This window comes from Vulpes lagopus, chromosome X (assembly GCF_018345385.1).
Source record: "Vulpes lagopus strain Blue_001 chromosome X, ASM1834538v1, whole genome shotgun sequence".
Taxonomy (NCBI): Eukaryota; Metazoa; Chordata; class Mammalia; order Carnivora; family Canidae; genus Vulpes; species Vulpes lagopus.
In genome coordinates this window covers 56,144,323-56,163,321 of record NC_054848.1, presented here as the reverse complement: position 1 = coordinate 56,163,321, position 18,999 = coordinate 56,144,323, and positions in this window count along the sequence as shown.

The following is an 18,999-nucleotide window of genomic DNA, read 5'->3' as shown; positions in this document are numbered from 1 at the left end:
GGAGTGTCTCCGGAGCAGTTGCTCAACAGCCAGCCCCCTCCCCCATCCGGACCATTGAAGGGCAGAAAAAGGAGCGCCCTCCGCCACAATTCTCTGTGCCCACGTGCGGAGAGGGTCTCCCCGCTGGTGACTTCCTGTCATCTCCGCTGTCCATCTCCCGGGGGGGGGGGGCAGGAAAGGGGGGGGGCTTCAAGCACTCAGTTGTGGAGCACAAAAGCCACCCCTCTCCTTTTAGGGGAGATGGGAGAGGAGTTGCTGATGCAGGGAGAGAGCAAAGGAGACATTTGAATCTAGCTGCACATTTGCTCCGGATCACAACTTCCCAGTCGGCTCCAGCCTAGCTCAGAGCTCTCTGCTGAACTCTTATCTCCAACTTGGCAACAAGATTGGGAGCTCAGGAAGCAAGGAGAGGACAAGGATGGTTACCCCGCAAGAATCTTCTGTGTGCCAGCATTGGGCCTAGCATGTTCCCATCTATCATCTAATTTAATTCCCACGACAGTCCTTCGAGGTAGGGTTTACCAAAGGTGAAACGGCCTGGGAGGAGAAGGTGGCTGTCTAGACTGGTGGTCAAGAGTACACGTTCAGAGGGGTCAGTCTGCTTGGGTTTTTATTCCTACACTGCCATTTACTAGCTGTGTGATATCAGGCCAAGTGGCTTCATTCTTTGGGCCTTGGCTTTCTGGTCTGTTTAATGGGGATGATAATGGTAGCAACTCTGTGGGTTTGTTGCAAGGATCCAGGGAAAAGCTTAGCCCGGTTGGTGCCTGCTGTGTAGTGAGCAGTCAACAAATACTGTTATTGTGCCTTGTGATTCTTTTCTTTTTTTAAATTATTTTTTTAATTGGAGTTCAATTTGCCAACATATAGCATAACACCCAGTTCTCATCCCGCCAAGTGATTCTTTTCCTTTCGCCTCAAAGCCCTGTCTCAGCTCCTACACTTCAAGTTCAATAATACTGACTGATTAATTTAAAAAACCAGGGTGAGAGGGGATGAAGGAGATCTAGAAACTCAGGAAGGGGAGGGAGAGGAAAATGCAGATTTGTTCTCAAAGTCCCACCCTCCAGAACCAAGGGCTGTCCCTTGGTTGACCATATGACAAGAGTAAATTAGGGACCAATAAAAGATGACCACTTTTTATAGGACAGCCAGTAAACAGCTAGAGTGGTCTCCAGAAACATATACTCAGTATGTGTATAGATGATTTAAAAAGCACGTCTTTGTTCAAGAATGTTTGGAGCAGGGAAGCCCCAGTGGCTTAGTGGTTTAGCGCCTGCCTTCATCAGCCCTGGGAGTGATCCTGGAGTCCCATGTTGGGTTCCCTGCATAGAGACTGCTTCTCCCCCTCCCTCTGCCTCTCTCTCTCTCTCTGTCTGTCTGTCTCTCATGAATAAATAAATAAATAATCTTAAAAAAAGAATGTTTGGATCAGAATTGTTTTATAACAATGAAAAATAAAAAGCAATCAAATGTCTATGGGAAGGACATACCTTGTTACCTTGACACACCCACACCCCCCCATCCTGATTTCTAAAACTCTTTTATTCATGGGAAAATGTTCACAACAAAAAAATTTAAAAATACTGGGTACAAAGTTGCATAAATATGATGCCACTGTTGCAAGGAGCACAAAGAGTAGAAAATTAAATACTATGTTTCCAACCATGTATGAATATGGGTGATGAAGCAATGGTCAGGAAAACACCAAACCAACAACAGGGTCAGTAGGGTGGTAGGATTATGAGTGATTTTTTTCTCTTTTTTCCATGTTATGCAATATGATTTTTTTCTTATAATTAAATATAAATTTATGGTTAATGAACTGCATATATGGTATGCTCCCACTTTTGTTAAAGTTATATGTGCATAAAAATTTGGAAGTAAATACACCAAAATGTTAATAGTAATTATAATTGAGTGATGGAATTATGGGTGATAGTTTTCTTTTTTCCTTTTTAAAATTTTTCTGCCATGCGATTATGTTATTTTCTTGCAAATAAAACAGATTTATAATTTGAAAAGTGCATGATTAGGATGATCCCACTTGTGTTAAAAGTATATATGTTAGTTGAAAAAGATGGGGAGGAGGGATGCCTGGGTGGCTCAGTGGTTGAGCATCTGCCTTTGGCTCAGATCGTGATCCTGGGGTCCTGGGATTGAGATTCTGGGGTCCTGGGATCTAGTCCCTGCAGAGGGCCTGCTTCTCCTTCTGCCTATGTCTCTGCCTCTCTCTCTCTCTCTCTCTCTCTCTCATGAATAAATAAATGAAATCTTAAAAAAAAGATGGGAAGGAAAAATATTAAAGTATTAACAGGTTTTATATTGGTGGTAAAGGATTATGGATAATTTCCATCTTTTCTTGACTTTTCTATAGTATGGTTTTATTACATCTATAATTTAAATGAAGCGATATCTACAAGTGGTATATACAGTAGGGTCCCACATTTGTTAAAAATGTACATATTTAGGGGTGCCTGGGTGGCTCAGTGGGTTAAGTGTCTGCCTTCGGCTCAGGTCATGATCTCGGGGTCCTGGGATCTAGTCCCCCAATGGGCTCGCTGCTTGGCAGTGAGTCTGCTTCTCCCTCTCCATCTTTGATCTCTCTGGTTCTCACTCTCTCATAAATAAATAAATAAATAAATAAATAAATAAATAAATAAAATATTTAAAAATGTATATATGTAATGTGTATATATATATATATATATATATATATATATATGTGCATGGAATAAATAACAGACCACTCTAAAACGTTACCTCTGGGTGGCACAGTTATGGGTTTTTTGTTTTCTCCTTTGTATATTATTTCTTCATTTTCTAAGTTTTCTACAGTCATCATGTATTGTAATTAAGAAGAATGTAAAAAGAAGTTTAATACTGAATTCTTTATGGAAACAAAGGGCATGTCTGGGATTTATTTTGGAATATTCCAGTGGCGATGGGGGTGAGGTGGGTGGGGATATAAATAAAATAAAATGATAATTGTTGAAGATGGTACACAGGCCTTCATTGCAATGTTTACTTGTATATGTTTGAAAATATTTACTTGTTTATGTTTCCATTACACAGAAGACAGAGATTCCAAGAGGTGAAATCACTTGCCCTAGGTCACACAACTGAGAAGTGAGAGTGGGCTTGACCTGGGGCCCCTTATTCCAAGCCCAGGGCTCATCACCACATCCCGGTTGCTTCTTCTTTTTAATAATTAAAAATAATTAACATTTTGTCTGGTTCTAAATGTCATAATTGTTCCCTGCTCAGAATTTGGAAATAACAGAAAAGCACCAGGAGGAAAACATAATAACCTAACCACATCATAGTTAACCCTTTTGCTCTCTGCCCATGCAGACTTTATCTGTGTGGCCTCTCACTTCAGAGGTGATGAGTGGGGCAAACTCTCAGTAAGAGTGGTGAGTCATTCCTAATGGGCTAGTGAGTGAAGTGGTGGAGGCAGGGGGCTTAGGAGATGGTGGGTCCTAGTACTCCCCTCCCATTCTTCTCTCATGCCCCCTTCAGACACTGCAGTCTGGACCACAGTTCCCCCCTATATCCTTCCTCCATCTCTGCCCCCTCCACCCAATCTCAAGGAGCAGAAGTCCATCTGGGGAAGTCTGGGTGGCCCTTCGCCCCTTCTTCCATCTGGAGACCCAGAAGCTCCCGTGGGGCCCTGTGAGTCTGCAACCACAGGGCATGTAGTCGTGCCTCCATTTCCCCATCTGGAAGATGCTAGTGAGAATAGCAGACTGGTCGGCCTCTGCCAGGGAGTGATGAGCTAACGTCTGTTGCACTTTCCAGCCCCTCAGAGCAAGGTGCTGGGAGCCTCCCCAGCTCCACGCCTGCCCGCCTGCGCTGCCAGCCTGAGTGAGTGCTTGGGCCTGGCTGCCCCTGGGAGGGAGTGGCCACATTCCTTTGCCCCAGGCCAGCAGGCTTGGACTGGCACTAGCTTCTGCTCCAGTATTACAAAAAAAGGAGGAAGAGGAGGAGGAGCAGAACTGAAAAGAAGAGGAGATGAAGAAGAGGGGGCGTGGGATTAGTAGTGGGGAAAGGGCCTTGGGAAAGGAAAATTGAAACAAGCAGAGATAACATGGCATCCTTGGGCACTCTAATCAGCTTCCTAGATTGTAGCCTTGGCTTCCTGTTTACACAAGGGGCAGTGGGGGGGGGGGTGGGGGAGCAGGGTTGGAACCAAAAATCAGGTCCAGTTAAATTGATTCCCTACTTGATTTCCTATTATTTATACATAATGGGGAAAACTGCAAATATACAAACAAGTATGGTCCCCCCCAGCTGCTCGCATCCTCGGGGACTGTCTTTCCAATTCTGTGCCCACTCCAGCAGACTGGGATGTTATTCAGGTACGCAGCCCCTCGAGTATTCGGCTTCACAGGAAATCTAGGAAATGGACACTATCATCCCCGCTTTACAGAGAACAGCATGAGACCCAGAGAAGTGAAATAAGCAGACCAAGATCACAGAGCCGGGATGCCCCGCCAGCTCTGACTCACTCCTAAGGCCGAGCTCTTCCCGTTAGGCTACTTGCTCCACTGTTACTCTGTGTCTATGCTTTCCTTTCTTCTGGAAGGAATCCATTTTTTTAAAGATTTTATTTATTTGAGAGGCAGGGAAAGAGTGAGTGAGAGAGGGAGCATGAGCAGGGGGGAGGAGCAGAGGGAGAAGCAGGCTCCCCACTAAGCAGGGAGCCCTATGCCAGATACAGGCTGGATCCCAGGATTCCAGGATCATGACCTGAGCTGAAGGCAGACGCTTAACTGGCTGAGCCACTCGGGCACCCTAGAATGGATCCTCTACCACAACCATTGCAGCAAATGATCACTGTTTGTAGCCAGGAGGCATGTGTGGCTCAGCCTGAGGGAAAGACCCAGAGTATGGAGCCCAGCTAGGTGCCCTGGCAGGAATCTCCAGGACTGAGGGGCAGGGCAGTAAAGGGCTGCAGCCTCGGGATGGCAAAGACAACTCTGAGGAGTGTTACCCCTGGAGAAGAGCACCCGGTTCAAAGGCAGGCAGGCAGGGAAGAAGGGAAAGAGAGGCGCTAGTGCAGGGGTGGAGGAGAAGCAGCTGGGGCTGCCAGGCCTTGGGCTATTCGGGTATCAACAGTGAAGCTAGAGGCCTTGGGAAGGTGTGAGGCTTTGTGGGGGGAAAAGAAACTCTGCTTTAAGCATGTTTAGTTTAAGCTTGCTGGCAGAACATCGAAGTGGAAATAATTTGCACACAGCCAGGAATATAGGACTGGAAAGAAAGTGTGAGGTGTGTCAAAAAGAGCAATCGGCAGAATGACTCTCAGCCAAACCGTGGGGAACTTTTCCCTGCCTTCCTCCATTGGCACAGAGAGGGGCTTTCTGCTTGGGGGCCCAGGACACTGGGTTTTCAGCAGTTTCCCTTTCTCTTCCCTCTGTGGTCCTTTCAGCCCAGCACAATTGTGGACACATGCTTCATTTCAAGTCCTTAATGGGCAGTGTGAGGGTTCTCAGTCCATGAACTCCCCAACACCAGAGAGTGATAGGGGCCTCAGTTCACTTTGCTAAGTATGTTTTGGTAAGGGCTGAAGCATGCCAGGCCTTCCCTAGTTTCACTTCAGCTTCTAGAACATAAGCCTTTTGGGGTGTTGTTCACTCTGCCTTTTCTGTGACCTGCCACTCAGGTTAGTGGTGTCTCTTGGCTTACTTCATCCTTAGAAGGGTGAGACCATGTTAGCCTGGTCCTGCTCCCTGCACCATCAGGTTGAAACTGCTCCCCTTACCTGAACTCTGAGGTGATGGAGCAGCCCCTTGGCCCCCAGTCTTGTCTCAGTGCCAGGAGCACGTCCCCATGCTCACTTCTCTTGGGCTGCATCAGAGATGTTCTCATCCATTCATGGACCCCAGTTTTCCTCCAATCAGAGCCCCCACTGGCATGGGGAAGTCTCTCAGCTTGAACTGCTAGCCCTATGGCCTCTTCTGGCCCTTAACCCTGGATCTGGGGTTGGCTCAGATAAGTGTGGCCGAGTGAACGTGGTGAGGATTCATCCTGCGTGTATAACCCGGGGGCCTGGAAATAAGTATTTCCTCAGGTCCCCACAGCCACAGACACTTGTCCCCTTGGGGATTATCAATCAGAACTGGGGATGGATGGAGGATCAGAGTACCTCGGGGCGGGGGTGGGTCAGGGTGCAAATTTTGCTGCCAGCCATGAAGAGAGGCCCATGAGCCCAGCTATCCAAGATGTCTCCCCTGCCTCGACACCCGGAGACAGTGCCCCTCAGCTAGCACATAGTCTCCTCCTGCTAATCACAGATAGGCACCGCCTCTGGGAGGACTAATTAGAAACAGGTGCTGCTCCCTCTGGGATTTACACAACCCTCACCCCAGGGCACATGGCTTGGCAAGAGAAATGCAGGCGAGCTGAACGTCAGATGTTCCTGTCGGGGTACAGCCCGCACAAGCACACTTGGAGGTCCTACAGAGAAATGAGTCTACATCACCACAGGGTCTGTGGTCTGCATTCGGGGAGTGGCTCAGATCCTTAGGACACTACCTCAGGGGAGGTTTAGCTCTGTTCCCACTAGCTCTGACTAAAAACATTGATGGTGGAGGGAGTGTGGGTGGCTCAGTGGGTTAAACGTCTGCCTTTGGCTCAAGTCATTATCCCAGGGTCCTGGGATGGAGCCCTACATCAAGGTCCCTGCTCAGTGGGGTGTGTTTGTCTGCTTCTCCCTCTCCCCCTCTACTCCCTGCTTGTGCTCTCTGCACTCTCTCTCTTTCTCTCTCTCAAATAAATAAGTAAAATATTTAAGAATAATAAAAAATAAATCAACGGTTACAAGTCCTGAACACTTAGTAGGTGACAGACTCTCACTGTCCTTCACGTTCCGCGCTTCCCTCACCTAATCCCCACAGCAACCTGAGGTGGTAGGTGAGTCTGATTCTTACCTCCCTCCTGTTTTGCTCTTAAGGAAATTGAGGCACAGAGCTATTGGGCAGCTTGCTGACATTCAACGCCCTGTATGTTTTGGGCCGAGGATTCAAACCAGGCCAACTGGCCTCAGTCTGCGACTGACCATTGGGCCTCACCACCTCCTAGGAAGCTAACGCTTGCTGGAACCTGCCCCTTATCTTTCAGAAAAACCTTTCCTGTCCCTGGGCAAGGTTGATTCTCCTGCCTCACCACCCCTCCCCCCAAGATGGTTGCTATTTTCAACTTCATTTGAGAGACATAAGAAGGAGGTTCAGAGAGGTGAGGCAAGCCTGCTGAGCTCATGGTATTACCTGTTTCTGTTTCCCTTTCCTGTTCCCTAGTCAGCCACACCCCACACCCCCATTCCAACTCCCAAATTTCTTGTCTTTCCTCCAAACTGAATGTCAGAGCTGGTGGGGAACTGGAGAGATGCCCACATCCGAACCTCTCACGGTTGCTGGTTGCTTAGGTGGGAGCTGGCACTGTGTCTTTACCTGGATAGAGGGGTGGTGGGGGTGAGGAAGGGGGTGGGGGAGGGGGAGATAGGCTGAGAAGCAAGAAATGTATTCAATGGAGGGAGAAAGAAAGAATGAATGAGCAAAGAGCAGGAGTGTGAGAGTGAGGGCCTGGGAAGAAAACAAGGCAAGGAAAAGAAATCAAATGAGAAAGGCCCAAAGTAGGGTGACGGCATAAGCGACCGGCCATCTGGAAGCAGCACAGAGCTTGGCGGGGGCCTATTTGTGAAGCAGGGGAGCTAGACCGACAGGTGCGAGGGCCCAGCTGCTGCCAGCCAAGAACCTTCTGGGCCCAGCGCCCAACCAGAAAAAAAGGCATGGACCCTGCAAGAGACTTCTCCAGGAGGCTTTTGGCTGAGGGAATAGAAGGGAGCTGCCCTTTCCTAGAGGCAGGGCAGACCTTCCGGGGCCCTGGTGGGGCTTGCCTCTGAAGAGCTTTTGTGGGGGCCGGTGGGGAGGAGATAGATTCCCACAGCTTCTCTTTGCATTTTTCATGCATTTTCTTCCAACGTCTCCCAAGTTACCTTCAGAGTCTCAAATACGGATGATTCCCTGCCATATTTGAATCCCAGGTGGCCTGGCCCCCATCCTTGCCTGGTCTGAGGGGATGAATAAATGCTAACTCATGCTGTCAGCAGCTGCAACACAGTAGGGATAGGTAGGGAGGAGGAAATGGCTGCCCAGACCTGGAGCCCTCCCATCATCCTCACATCCAACTTAAGGTAGAGCCTACTCTGCTGTCAACTATGTGTGGCTCTGCCATCAGACTGACCTTGGTTCGTGTCCCAAGGCTGCCACTTCTGAGCTGTGTGACCTTGGGCATGCAACTTTAGCTCATCGGGCCTCAGTTTCCTCAGATGTGAAGTGGGGAAAATAAGAATACCTACCTCATGAGGCTGTGCCAGGGCTGAATGAGATAATGTCTGTGGCTATAAACTCTCAAGTGCTGTACACATGTGAGTAATTACTCTTCCCTGACCTCTGTTCCCTGCTGCTTGGGGGATGGAGTCAGCCTTCCAATCTGAGTCCAGTTCCAAGCCTGACTTCACCTCCTTGGCCCTGTTTTCCTCATTGTCACATAGGACTGTATGGAAAGTCAGGTCTCCCGACCCACCAGGGTAGGCTCAGGGCTGGCTGTTATTCCTAGGCAGTTGCTCTTTCAGGCTACAAATGTGAGCTGAGCACTTGCTTGGCTCTGCTTTGGTCAGGAAGGCCTCAGATGGAATGAAGGTGCCCCTTTGGCCCTTAGGAAGTTCCCAGTACAGTGGTGTGGCAGTTGGGGGTGGGGAGAGGAGATAGAAAGGCAGATGTTGATAAGATCAAGTGGGAGATAGGAGGAGGTGACCTCTGAGCTGAGGGCCAGCAGTCACCAGGTGTTGGGGACAGTACATGCAGAAGATGGATGGGTACCAGGAGAACAGCACGGGATGGGGTTGGTGAGGTCACAGGAGCCACACTTGGATCCACAGAGAAATTATGCCCTGATATTGTGCTCATGGAGAGGACTTGGGAAGATGTACATGGTACCGTTTGTTACTCATTTGAGGCCCATTGCCTTGACCTTCCCCATCCACCCTCCACCCCTACCAGCAAGCAATCAAGCTGAGCCCTAAGCTTCCAGGAGAGATACCAGTCCTCTACCCTGAACTCAGCCCAATAAGGCACTTGATTCCCATGTCCTCTGCCACCTGAACCCCTGTTTCCCAAGCTCAGTAATGGCAGCTCTGTTCACCCAGTTACTCAGGCCCCAAACCTTGCCTTCATCTTTCCTTTCTCTCTCACCTCTCGTCCTACCAATCAGCAATATCTGTGAGCTCTCTCTTTAAAATACATCTGTGGTCCAGAACACTTCTCATGACTTCCACCGCCACCACTCTGCTGCAAGCTGTCATCTTTTCCCTGGGTCACTGCCATGGCCTCCTGACTGGTCTGTTTGCTCCTCTATACACTCCCCAACACGGCACCCAAGGAACACTGTCCTTCTCTCCTCAGGAGACTCCAATGGCTCTCTATCCCACCCAGGGGAACATCAAAGTCCTTACTTTGTGGCCTATGTGACCTCTGACCTATGGTCTGTCTTCTCCACATTCTTTTCTTCCCCCTCCCATCCTTTCCCTCAACTTTAGGCACAGTGGCCTCCCTGTCTCTAGAATTCAACAAGGTGGTTCTTGTGCCAGATCTTCGCATTTACTTTTCTTTGCCTGGAACTTTCTCCCCTAGATAGCCATATGACTTATCACCTCCCTGCATTCTCGGTGTTACCTCCTCAAACGGGCTTTCCCTGGGCACCCTGTCTAAAATAGCAACCCCAGGGGCTCAGATGGGAAGCTCAGATGGTTAAGTGTCTGCCTTCAGCTCAGGTCACGATCCCAGGGCCCTGCGATCTAGTCCTACATCCATCAGGGCTCCCTGCTCAGTGGGGAGTCTGCTTCTCCCTCTCTCTCTGCCCTTCCCCTTGTTCATGCTTTTTTTTTTCTTTCTCAAATAAATAAATAAAATCTTAAAAAATAAACATAAATAAAATAAAAAATAAAAAATAAAATAGCAATCCCGTCACTTTCGACATCTACCTTGCCTTATTTTTCTCCATAGCACCAAATACCACTTGTCGTATTATATTTATTATCGGTCTTTCTGGCTGGAGTGCCCAGTCTGTGAGGATAGGGATTTTTGTGTTTTGTTCACATCTGTATCCCCAGTGACTAGCGCACTGCCTGGCGTATAGCAGGCTGTCAATAAATATCTGCTGGAGGAAGGATAGGCTGGACCCATCAGCCCAGCTTCTGAATGTGGGAGAGAGATGTTGCACAAGAGACAGAGGAGAGATGGCACAGAGATGTACCAAACGGGCTCAGGAGCCAACCATGAAACAGATTCTGTGGAATATTTCTTGAAGGAGAAAAACATAGGAGTGAAGGCCAGATGGGGGGTGGTAGAAGAGAGCTTAGTAACTCGCCCTGAAAGAGGGGTTAGGATGGAGGTTTTCCCCTCCCTCTAGCCTTCTAGGATCATGCATGGAGCTGATTGGCACCTTCAGAGAGGCAGCCCAGCTTGGCAGTAAAGCTGTGGGGGCAGTGAGTGGTGCCACCATTCTAGCAAAGGAGCAAGCCAGAGAGGACTGGTATAGGCCTTGAGAAGTGAGAGCTGTCCCCTCAGTATACAGCTATAATTTTGGCAGTTTCCTTTCTGCTGTGTCGATTCACACATGCACATGTAAACATCATTCTCAGGCTCTACCCCAACCCTCATTCTCACTCTTATTCTGCCTTTATTTCCATTTCCAACTAGTGTAAACCCATGCCTTCCATGACACCACCAGCCTGATTCCTAGCAGCACATTTATTTCCTTTTTTTTTTTTTTTTTAAGATTTCATTTTTAGGGGCACCTGGGTGGCTCAGTGGTTGAGCATCTTCTGTTGGCTCAGGTCATGATCCTGGGGTCCTGGGATCGAGTTCCTCACTGGGCTCCCCGCAGGGAGTCACTTCTCCCTCTGCCTATGTCTCTCTCATGAATAAGTAAAAATAAAATCTTGGGCAGCCCTGGTGGCTCAGCGGTTTAGCACCGCCTTCAGCCCGGGGCATGATGCTGGAGACCGCATTGGGCTTCCTGCATGGAGCCTGCTTCTCCCTCTACCTGTGTCTCTGCCTTTCTCTCTCTGTGTCTTTCATGAATAAATACATAAAATCTTAAAAAAAAATCTTTTAGGGGATCCCTGGGTGGTGCAGCGGTTTAGCGCCCGCCTTTGGCCCAGAGCACAATCCTGGAGACCAGGGATCGAGTCCCACGTCAGGCTCTCTGCATGGAGCCTGCTTCTCTCTCTCTCTCTCTCTCTGTGTGTGTGTCTATCATGAATAAATAAATAAAATCTTTAAAAAAATCTTTTAAAAAGAGAGATTTTATTTTTAAGTGATCTCTACACACAACGTAGGGCTCCAACTCAACCACCTCAAGATGGAGAGTCGCATGCTCTACCAACTAAGCCAGCCAGGTGTTCCTGCCTTTTTAAAAAGATTTTATTCATTTATTCATGAGAGACATACAGAAAGAGAGAGGAAGAGACATAAGAAGAGAAAGTGTGAGTGGGGACTGTGAATTGGGACAACCCTTCTGGGGATCAAAATCTATCATCTGGGATCCCTGGGTGGCTCAGCAGTTTAGCACCTGCCTTCAGTCCAGGGTGTGATCCTGGAGACCCAGGATCAAGTCCTACGTCAGGCTCCCCGCATGGATCCTGCTTCTCCTTCTGCCTGTATCCCTGCCTCTCTCTCTGGGTGTCTCTCATGGATAAATAAATAAAATCTTAAAGAAAAACAAAAAAACCAAAATCTGTCATCTGTTTTGTTTGTTTTTAATTGTACATGCCCTTTGATCCAGCAATTCGCCTTCAACAAATTCTTTTATTTTTTATTTTTTATTTTTTTTCCGCCTTCAGCAAATTCATCGTGAGGAGACAATGCAATGAATGTGCAAGGTATGAGAGCATCTTCATTACAATGATTTTTTTTGAGGCAAAATTCCTATGACATAAAATTAACCTTTTTTTTTTAAAAAAAAAAGATTATTTATTTATTTATTCATGAGAGAGGCAGAGACATAGGCAGAAGGAGAAGCAGGCTCCCTTCAGGGAGTCTAATGCGGGACTCCAACCTAGGACCCTGGGATCATGACCTGATCATGGCAGATGCTGAGCCACCCAGGTACCCCCAAATTAACCATTTTATAGTTAGTAATTCAGTGGCTTTTGGTATGTTCCTAGTGTTGTTCAACCACCCACTTCTACCTGGTTTCAAAACATTCTCATTATCTTAAAATAAAATAAAATCCAGCCTTACTAAACACTAAACAGTTACTCGTCATTTCCCCCTCTGACCAGGCCCTGGTGACAACCAATCTGCTTTCTGTCCTTACTGTTTTGCTTATTCTGGATGTCATATAAATGGAATCATACAGGGGCACCTGGATGGCTCAGTGATCGAGAGTCTGCCTTTGGCTTAAGTCATGATCCCGGGGTCCTGAGTTGGAGTCCCACATCAGGCTCCCTGCAGGGAGCCTGCTTCTCCCTCTGCCTATGTCTTTGCCTCTCTCTCTGTGTGTCTCTCATGAATAGATGAATAAAATCTTTTAAAAATAAAAGGAATCATACACTATGTGAGGTCTGGTGTTTGGCTTCTTTCACTTAGCATGGTGTTTTCAAGTACAGAAACATGTATCAGTACTACATTCCTTTTGATGGCTGAATAATATTCTCTTGTATGTATATACCACAATGTGTTTACCCATTCATCCACTGATGGACATTTGAGTCATTTCCACCTTTTGGCTATTGTGAATAGGGCTGTTATGACCATTCACGTATAAATATTTGAACATCTGTTTTCAACTCTTTTGGAGTATATACCTCAGACTGGGATTGGTGAGTCATATGGCAATTATTTTTTCTTTAAGATTTTATTTATTTATTTATTTATTTATTTATTTATTTATTTATTTATTTAAGAGAGAGAGAGAGAACACACATGAAGCAGGGGAGGGGCAGAGGGAGAGGAAGAAACAGGTTCTGGATGTGGGGCTCTATCCTAGGACTCCAGGATCAGGACCTGAGCTGAAGGTAGACACTTGACTGAGCCACTTAGGCGCCCCTCATCTGGTAATTCCATGTTTGACTTGTTGAGAACTGCCAGACTGGTTTTCACAGAGGCTACACCAGTTTACCTCCCCACAGCAATGTACAGGGTTCCATTTTCTCCATATCCTTATGGACTTTTGTTATTTTCTGTTGTTTTAAAGACCTGTTGTAGCTATCCAAATAGCAATACACAGGATGCGTGGGTGGCTCAGGTGTTTAGCGCCTGCCTTTGACCCAGGACTTGATCCTGGGGTTCTGGGATCGCGATCCATGTCTGGCTCCCTGTGTGGAGCCTGCTTCTCCCTCTGCCCGTGTCTCTGCCTCTCTCTGTGTGTCTCTCATGAATAAATAAATAAAATACTAAAAAAAAAACCCAAATAGCAATACACTGGCAAGTCGTTGTGGCTTTGATTTGAATTTCCCTAATGACTAATGATGTTGAGCAGTGATCATTTGTATATGAATGGCCCTTGCTCATTTGTATATCTTCTTTTTTAAATTCTTTTTTTTAAGATTTATTTATTTATTCATGAGAGACACACACAGAGAGAGGCAGAGACACAGGCAGAGGGAGAAGCAGGCTCCATGCAGGGAGCCTGACGTGGGACTCAATCCCAGGACTCCAGGATCACGCCCCGGGCTGAAGGCAGGCGCCCAACTGCTGAGCTACCCAGGCATCCTTTTACATTCTTTTTAAAAGATTTTTAATTTATTTATTTGAGAGAAAGAGAGAGAGAGCGAGCAAGTGAGAGCACAAACAATGGGGGAGGGTCAGAGGCAGAGGGAGAAGCAGACTCCCCATTGAACAGGGAGCCACCAGAGCTAAGGGCTGGCACTTAACTGACTGAGCCACCCAGAAGCCCTGGTTTGTATATCTTCTTTGGAGAAATGTTTAAGCAAGTTCTTTGCCCATTTTTAAAGTGGGTTATATGGGCAGCCCCAATGGCCCAGCGGTTGGCGCTGCCTTCAGCCCAGGGTATGATCCTGGAGTCCCGGGATCAAGTCCCACATCAGGCTCCCTGCATGGAGCCTGCTTCTCCCTCCATCTGTGTCTCTGCCTCTCTCTCTCTCTCTCTCTCTCTCTCTCTCTCTCACTCGCTGTCATGAATAAATAAATAAAAAATATTAAAAAAATAAAGTGGGTTATGGGGTTTTGTTGTCAAGTTTTTCATGTATTCTGGATACTAGATCCTTATCAGATATATGATTTGCAAATATTTCACCTATTCTGTGGGTTGTCATTTCACTTTCTTGATAATGTCCTGTGAAGCACAAAAGTTTTTAATTTCGATGAAGTCCAATGTATTTATTTTTCCTTCTGTTTCTTCTGCGTTTGGTGTCAGACCTAAGAATCCATTGCCAAACCCAAGGTTATGAAGATTTACCCCTGTATTTTCTTCTCAGAGTTTTATGGTGTTGGCTCTTACATTTAGGTCTGTGATGCATTTTGAGTTGATTTTTGTATCTGGGATGACATAGGTGTCCCACTTTATTCTTTTGTGCTGGAAATCCAGTTGTCCCAGTACTCTTTGTTGAAGAGACTGTTGTTTTCCTCATGGAAATGGAGTTGGCACCTTTGTCCAAAATAATCTGGCCATATATACATGGGTTTATTTCTCTAGTCTCAGTTCTGTTGCACTGATCTTTATGTCTATATTTAACGCAAGCAACAAATCGTTTGGATGACGGTAGCTTTGTAGTAAGCTTTGAAATGAGAACATTGAAAACTTCAACTTAGTTCTTTTTCAGAATTGCACTGAATCTGTGGATTACTCTGGGCAGTATCAACACTGTAGCAAAATCAAGTCTTCCAATCCATGAACACAAGTGTCTTTCCATTTAGTTGTGTTTTCTTTAATGTCTTTTTAGCAACATTTTTCAGGTTTTGGTATAGAAGTCTTTCACCTCCACGGTTGAGTGTTTATTCCTAAGTATTTAATTCTTCTGGATGCTACTGTGGATGAATCGTTTCTTTCATTTCCTTTTTGGATTGTTCACTGATACAGAAACACAGCTGATTTTTGTCTGTTCACCTTGTACTCTGTACTTTTGCTGATTTTGTCTATTAGCTCTAGTAGTTTGTTTTGCAGGTTTTATACTTGTGAAGAAAAATGAGACAATTCTGAGTGTTCAGCATTAGGGGACAGATTAAATGAATTTTGGAGGCATCCATGTAATATGACCACTTTAAGGGATCAGGTGTGTCATACTTTTTGGTCTGTCTGTGAAATATGTCATAGGGATACCTGGGTGGCTCAGCAGTTGAGCGCCTGCCTTTGGCCCAGGGCATGATCCTGAGGTCCCAGGATCAAGTCCCACGTCAGGATCCCTGCATGGAGTCTGCTTCTCCCTCTACCTGTCTCTGCCTCTCTCTGTGTGTGTGTCTCTCATGAATAAATAAATAAAATCTTTAAAAAATGAAATATGTCATAATAAACAAGGTAGCTCATTGTGGACTGATATGGACTGATATGGAAAGTTGTTCATAGAATATAATGAAGTGAGAAAAATCAGGTACCAGTGTGTTTTCATACACAGAAAAGTCAAATGATTGCATATGTATAATACCCAGTTCCACGGAGACAGGGATTGTTGCCTGTTTTGTCCACAGATATGGTACATGGTGGGTGCTTAATAAATATTTATGGAATAAATGAAAAAAAGTCTGGAAAGATAAACACTGTACTCTAATAGTGAGATTATGAAGAAGCCAGTATCTATATAGTTTGAATGTTTTTACCTCAAAAATATATTGCAAAAAAATTTCCATTACACACACACACACACACACACTCCCATTGTCTCACCAAGTAAATGGGAAGAAGAAAGGCATCGTGGGCTAAGGGAGGAAGCTTTAGGACTTCATCTGAGGTAAACAGAGGCTTCTCATAGCCACTTTGGAGTAGGTCCTCAGCTGGCTCCTTTCTCTTGTCCCAGCAGCTAGTGGGATCTTTTTAAAATGCGAATCTGATCAGGCCACTCTAGCTTAAAACTCTCTGATGGCCCCCTTACCTGCAGGATTTAGTCCCGCTTTCTCTGCCTCACATAGGAGGCCCTTTATGATCTGGCTCCTGCTACTTTACTTCCTTTCACTCACTAATGCAGATCTCACCTTTTTATTATAGAAATTTAAAAATGCACAAAAGCAAAGAGAATAGTATATTCAACCTCTGTGAGTCCATTAAATCAACTTTGACAATTATCAACAGTTTTCAAATTTGGTTTTTGCATCTCCACCCACCACTCACTGCCATACATGCATACATTTCCCTCTTTTGGAGTATTTTAAAATAAGCTGCAGATATATTCTTCCACCTGTAGATATTCCACTGTGTATCTCTAATGGATGAGGACTTAAATAAATATATAACTACCATGCTGTTACCATACTTAATGAGATAATAAATAATTGGCGTTTTGACTGCTCATCATGGTTTCGACTTATGAATAATTTCTTGACATCACCTAGTCCATGTCCAAATGTCTCCTATTGTCTAAAGATACTGTTTTTACAATTGGTTTGCTCGAATACTACCTAATCGTCTGTGTTCCAACACTAAAGTGCTTGTCACTTACCTAAATTTTATGTGCCTTTGCCTGGTCCTAGATCAGCCTGTCATTACCTCTTTGTGGTCTTAGTGATTGCCACAGCCTAGATCACCTTTCTCTCCTCTATGTCCCACAATACCCAGGATATAAGGCACTGCTTCTGTCTTAGTACATGGTTCCACCATTCTATAGGTATGTATTGAGAATTACCATGGTACCATGCCAGGCACTGGGGATTCAGCAATGAAACTGCCAGAGTTCCTACCCTCCTAGTATGTGTGTGTATGAATAAAATAAAAAATGAGTAAGATAATGATAAATGGTATAAAATAAATGTTTTTTTTAAATACAGAGGGCAAGGTGGCTACAATAGATGCAGCAGCCAGTGTATTTTCCTGAGGTAGTGACATGTGGCTGAGAACTGAATGAGAGGGAGCCAGTCTGGGGAAGATCTAGGCATTCCAGGCAGAAGGACTAGTGTGTGCAGAGACCCTGAGGTGAAAGGCTCTATTTATGTCTGTCTTTACCTCTGCATCTGTAGATCTCATCCCTTTGAGGAATCATAAAAACCCCCTTGAGTGGGGCACCTGGGTGGCTCAGTCAGTTAGGTGCCCAACTCTCCATACCAGCTCAGCTTGTGGTCTCTGGGTCGTGGTCTTGGGGTCATAGGATGGAGCGCCATGTTTCTCTTTCTCTTTCTCCCCCTGCCCCTCCCCCTGCTCACACACATTTTCTCTCTCAAAATAAATAAACAAAACCTTTTTTTTTTAAAAAAAACAAAAGCAACCCTTGAGTGTTGAGAAAATGAAAATTAGCTATGGCTCCTTGCCCCAGAAGAATGTGCAAATGCACAGCCACACAAATTTGCATCCTATTTCCCTACAATTCCCTTTTTTTCTTTTTTCTTTTTTCTTTTTAATAAAGATTTTATTTATTTATTCATGAAAGACAGAGAGAGGCACAGACACAAGCAGAGGGAGAAGCAGGCTCCATGCAGGGAGCCCGATGTGGGACTCCATCCTGGGACTCCAGGATCATGCCCTGGGGCAAAGGCAGGTGCTAAACCACTGAGCCACCCAGGGATCCCTTCCCTATAATCCCTAAAGCCAGGGAACTTCAGGAAGATTTCCTGCCTGGACTGGGTTCACATCAAGGTCAGTAACAGTGTCTAATACTGATATCTAATATGTGCTCTACAATGTACTTTCCTTCATTATCTCTTTGATCCCTTGAAACCTCCCCCTGAGGTAGGCACAGGTATTATGCCCATTTGATAGATGAGGAGATAAGGCTCAGAGGTAGTGAGTTACTTGGCCAATGTTGTGTAGCTAGTGAGTGACAGGGAAGGCACTTAAACCTAGGCACTCTGAAGGTGAAGTGCATCTGCTGCATGCTTGCCAAGGCACTGTCAGTTAGCTTGGGGCCCAGCATTGAGCAGGAGGTTTGGAGGCTTGTTCTGAGCAAAGGCTAGGGAGGAGGAGCTGCTGGAGCTTTCTGCCACAGGGGCTTAGAGATGTCAAAACCTCCTGTGTCTAGGAAAGCTCTTTGCTTTCCTTCTTTCCCTTCCTTCTCCTTGTCCTCCTCTTCTTCCTCCTTCTTTTTTTGCTGAATGACAATATTTGATTTTCTTTTTTTTTTTTTTTTTTAATATTTGATTTTCTTATAAAGAAGTCTTTCTGCCTTAGAAAGTGTCTTTTAAATATAGAATTGGAAATATACTGCCCTCTCTGTGACAACTCACAATGAATACAGCAGAGGCAGATCCATGCCCCCCAAAGGGAAACTGGCTTGGGATTTTTCCGTTGGCTTAAAAAAAGTATTTTTTTTACTTTTTTTGGACCAGGTAATGCATTCACATGGTTCAAAAATCAAAAGGTACAAAAAAGGAACACAGTGCAAGTCTCTCTCATTCCTCTGCCACCTTCCACCTGGTTTCCCTGCCTGGAGGCAACTGAAGTGTCCCAGTTTCTTGTGTATCTTTCCAAAGATGCTTTATGCAAATTCAAGCATATCCAATACATACATATACATATAAATATATATCTATATAAAATGTCTTTCTTTAAATGGTTAACCCTTGAGTTGCAGACATGGACTATACCCTTCTGTCTCTGACTCTCTGGCCCCTGCACAGGCCTTGGAGATAGTGGAGGGCTGCGGGGATCCCAGGAGCAGTGGGTTTTCCTGTTTCCAGGCCCATTTTCATGGCAGACCCCCTGCATACAACGCTTCTGACTCTTTTGACTCTTTTCAAAATCCTTCCATCTGTGCTAACTCGCCAAGCACTCACAGTAGCCCATACAGTGTCGAAATTCTTTGTCCCACTTCACGTAAGGAAACAGACCCAGAAA